General features: G+C 46.8%; 1 protein-coding gene across 1 annotated transcript in view; it reads right to left on the reverse strand.

Annotated features, from left to right (window-relative positions):
- LOC123516038 (dual oxidase-like) overlaps nucleotides 1-5000 on the reverse strand; it is an 89345-nt gene that overhangs the window by 48432 nt on the left and 35913 nt on the right. The window lies entirely within an intron of this gene.

A 5000-nucleotide genomic window follows, 5' to 3' on the forward strand; every position in this document is an offset into this window, starting at 1 on the left:
TCAGGTTGCGTAAAGTACTAGATTGGTACGTGTACTAATCAGTGTTCTACTTAATTGATATCACCTCTGCCACCGCCACCTCCACCGCCACTGCCACCACCACCTCTGCTGAACAAAAGCAGATCATGAACGTGCAGGTGAGACACACACACACACACACACACACACACACACACACACACACACACACACACACACACACACACACACACACACACACACGTAAACAAACATAACAACCTTTCAAACTTCTATTTTCTACACGACACAACAACCTGTGTGTGTGTGTGTGTGTGTGTGTGTGTGTGTGTGTGTGTGTGTCACTAACCCGCCCCCCTCAACACTCACAGCCTCCAGCAAGCCGTCGGCCAAGCTGCGGGATGAGGAGACACAAAAAGTGGAGGTGGTGACGGCAGGTGTGACGACTCCTATGCAACTTTCTCGTCAAAATTGACCATGAATGTGGCGGCGTCGCTCGGCCTTCTTCCCACCACAACCTCTCTCCCGTCCTTGTCCGCTGCTACCACGCCTCTCCCTCTCCTTCTTCTATTTCTCCTCCTCCTAATGTTTCTCTCCTCCTCCTCCTCTCCTTCTCTTCGTGTTTCTCTCCTACGTATTTTCCTCCCTCTCTTTCCGCCACTCCAGTTCCTCCTATATAGTCGTTTCCACCTCTTTATCTTCCTCCTCTTCATGTTCCTCCTTACTTTTCCTTCTTCCCCTGCTTCTCATGTGTCTCTCCTGCATTTCTTCCTCCTCCTCCTCCTCCTCCTCCTCCTCCTCACTATTATCTTTATCATCATCACCATCTTTCTTTCCTACTATTTCTCTTCCTCCTTCTCATGTTTCCCTCTTATTTTCCTCCTCTTCTTCCTCCTCTTTCCACGGTTAGTTCTTAGCAGTGTCATTCAATCGAGTCCCAGCAATTCTCCCTCCTTCCTGTTTATGAATGCGTGTGGCTGGCAGGACGCGCTTTCTTTTTGTACCTATAGTGTCTTGCTTCTTCCAGTCTTGCTTCTTTTATTAACTTGTGTGTTAGTAGTGTGACCAGATATCACACGCAGGACTTAATAGGGATCTTGCTGTTTCTTATACTTTGTAATATATGAACGACTGCAACTACTACTACTACTACTACTACTACTACTACTACTACTACTACTACTACTACTGCTGCTGCTACTACAGCCATTGCTATCGTCGTTCTTAAGTAGCAAGACACCAGGATGTCAATTCCTTGCAATCACTGCCTTAGCCTTCCAAACCTTCGTCTGTTGCCAAACCTACGTAATGTTTCTTTCATTCTATTGTGCAAGCTCTCGCTCTCGCTCTTACTCTCTCTCTCTCTCTCTCTCTCTCTCTCTCTCTCTCTCTCTCTCTCTCTCTCTCTCTCTCTCTCTCTACCCGTTTATACAGATACTATAACCTGTCCCATAAACTAACAACTAAGTACCCTTCTTATTTTTTCCTCCCATCCAACTTCCAAGAAACCCAGCGCAGGCACATGTACACGCAATGCGCACACGCATGCACATCTCTCCCTCTCTCTCTCTCTCTCTCTCTCTCTCTCTCTCTCTCTCTCTCTCTCTCTCTCTCTCTCTCTCTCTCTCTCTCTCTCTCTTCCCCGAGCACGTTGTTTGGGGGGGAGGCGAAGGTTATTTTTCTTTTCAGCGGCTCAACGACCTCGCAGGAAAACAAGAGTCACGACAACACACGCCGCTCTGGAGAGAGAGAGAGAGAGAGAGAGAGAGAGAGAGAGAGAGAGAGAGAGACAGTTGCCAACTGACCGCATACACGTTATGTACTTACACGCACTACTTATATACATGAGAGCACACGTTGTACATCAGCAAATGGACAACCACACATTCAGACACGAGGACACCTGAATCTGCAAGCCAGCGCGCGCACACGCACACACGCACAGGCGCGCGCGCACACACACACACACACACACACACACGATTCCCCCTCCCACTCCTCATACAGGGGAGCAGCTCTCATTACCCCGGGGTCACGCTGCCCTCTCCTTGTGATTCCCTCAGTCAGGTTTCTCAGCACGGTCCTTCTGTTGCCAGCGAGACAGTGAAATCTTTGTTTTATGAGCCGAAACTGGTGCGGTCAGGGAGAGTCTGAGGGAGCCCTGCCTGAACTGCCCTAAATCTTATTGTGAACCGCCAGACAGCGACAGAGGCGGCGTCACTCTCCCGAGACTATGGATAGTTAAGGATTCCACACGTGCACATCCGCTTCATTCATTGCGAGTTTCGTGCGTGAACTGTGTCCTACATACTCTTGCAGCTGATTAGATGAGGAAACATGTGCAGATAAGACTAGCAGATGTACTGTGCTTGTTCTACATCGGCTAAATCCCTAAAAAGGAGGTGATATAATCATAGGATGAGGATGGTGTTGCCTTCATCACCCTTGCGTCCACACGTGAAAAGAGCGACTCGATTTTCACTCCCCAATTCAGAGACTAACTGCGGAGTCACGGTTTAGCAATAAGGAAGAACAATTACATTGTCGATCGACAACTGTGACTAAGAGCGGAGAGAAACAGACTGAAAACGGAAACCTTCGTGACTAAGGCATTGGCGAGGAGGCAGCGCAGCGGGTGTGTGGCAGAGGTGCGATGCTTTGTGCTGCAGAACAAATGCCTGCACTGACCGACGCCCGTATGGATGCTTTCAATACACGTAAGACTCTCAAATATGTCAGAGTTTTAGATTCTCATTGCACTTAAAACCTGAGAAGTCGATCCCAAACTCGACGTGCAACTGCAACACCGTTCGAGTTGGCGTGCTGAATATCTTCCCTTTCCTTCCTTCCAGCACGAGGCAGGAGCCTTCGCCGCGGCGCGATCTCCTTCTCAAACGGCTGCTGGAATTATTCATATTAGCCGAGCAGGAGATATAGCGGCGAAAGGTGAAGCTCAATTTACCCACAACTGGCCAGGCCAGGCCCACCCCACCCCGCTCCGCCACGCCCCATCCCGTCTCGCTCCGGACCCTGCTGGACACAACCAGTAGCTGAGCGCCAGTATGCCCCGCGGTGAGGGCACGGCAGCCTGCCCTAATAAATTTAAGAAAGTAAAGAAATGCAAGAACATATTCGTCTTCAAACTAGTGTCTCGTTAAAAGACCAGCAACACTTCTTGCCGCGTGCAGGACCCTTGCCAGTGTTGCCTAGTGCAATATTGACAAACACTGTGTCAACACTTCCTAGGCACAGCCGTCAACACTCACCCCCTCACACGACCCTACTACTGCCCCCCCTCCCCCCCCTCCTCCCTCCTCCCTTCTCGCTCTCGCTCTCTCGATCAATTATTTACTTTCCATTTTACGAGATAACCGAGGCCATTACGTCCACAGCCTGGTAGTGGGGGCTGGGTGGGGCATGAGGGTTTTTGTCTTTCTAAATCTAATCTACACGCACCCCCTGAATCACGAAGGTCCGCCAGGCCGCTGACCAGCCATGGCGGGAAACCCGAGGCTCATGTGGTGCAGTGCCGGGGATGGGGAGAGGGACTGGAGACACGTACTCGTATAAGGATGAGTCTTAAAAAGAAGAGATTTCTTCACTAAGATTTGACTCGATAAGTGTATAACGCCCTGCATTGGGTCTTCATTCAAGTCAGTGGTTGAAAACGACACCTGTTAGATCTGTTTCCCGTGAGTCGTTTATTCATTTATTTATTTATTTATTTATTTTTTTTTATGTGCTGTTGTGCGGCGAGGGGTTAGAGAGGGAGCTGTCACTTGGTGTTGGTCCTCACGCGATCACTTTTTGGAGGGCATCATGAAAGCGGAGGTTGCCTCATAACCCCCACAGACATGTACTAAGAGCTTAGAGAGGAGAAAAGAAGCACTTGAAAATCCTAATACGAATTATCATTTTTTTTACCTAACATAATCGAGGGAACAGTTGCAGCTGAAATAATTTAGTACTAATCTTCAGGGCTTAGAAGAAAAACGAAAATTAGACGAAGCAGGTTCAGTACTCTCAATATTTCATACCTTTCACTAGTAAACTCTGGAACTCCATGCCTACTTTTGTATTTTTAAATTCCTAAGATTTAACTTCATTTAAAAGGGAGGTTTCACGACATTTATCCCTGTCTTTTGACGAACTCGATCAGACCTGGAAGGGAGCTGGCACCTAAGTGGGCCTTTTTAAAAACTTTTTTGTTGCCCTGAGCCGGCTTTCCTCTCTTACATAAAAAAAAAAAAAAAAGTTGTAGCCATCACACGTGACCTTCAGTCAAAGAACAAATAAATGCACATTCACTTATTCAGTTCATACGAGGTTGATGTGAGGAACAATGCACGATATATAATAAGAAGCCGTTTTCACAGTTCCCTATGGTAGGCTATATGCATTAAGCAATACAATTATGTTATAAAAACCAAACATTCTTAAAGGCCTGCAGTACGTATTCTTTTCTAACTCGTACATGTCAAAAGCTAAGATATTTAATCATTACAAAGTACATACGCCAGTGGCCACATACTCCTTCCTGCTTCTACTATTACATGAACTTTATTCATTCCAGCAAAACACATTTCTGTCTGTGATTCCAGAAATTCAAGGAGGCGGCCGGTACGAGGCAGTGAGCTAGCAATATTACATTGAGCGTCACTCCATGAAGCCTCTAAACCAGGGGTGGGCAAGCTTTTCAGTGCTAGGGCCACATTTAAATAAATCACAATCTTAAAGGCCCGCATGCTATATTAACCCAAAATCATTTATATTTAAAATACAAAAGTAAAGGCTTCTAAAGAAAAAGCCATTCTCATATGCATGTGTACACTTGCGAAAAGAAAATTAAATGTTCATAATACTATTTGGCGTTGTTTATTAACTCGTTCTTTTAAACTCACTAACATTTGTCAGGCCGCGTGAATTCCTTCGGCGGGCCGCGGCCGTAGTTTGCCCATACCTGCTCTAAACAAACTGTCAGTGTTTGTGACTGTTGTGGTTCGCAAAATGTATTACTGAAC

This window comes from Portunus trituberculatus, chromosome 40 (assembly GCF_017591435.1).
Source record: "Portunus trituberculatus isolate SZX2019 chromosome 40, ASM1759143v1, whole genome shotgun sequence".
Taxonomy (NCBI): Eukaryota; Metazoa; Arthropoda; class Malacostraca; order Decapoda; family Portunidae; genus Portunus; species Portunus trituberculatus.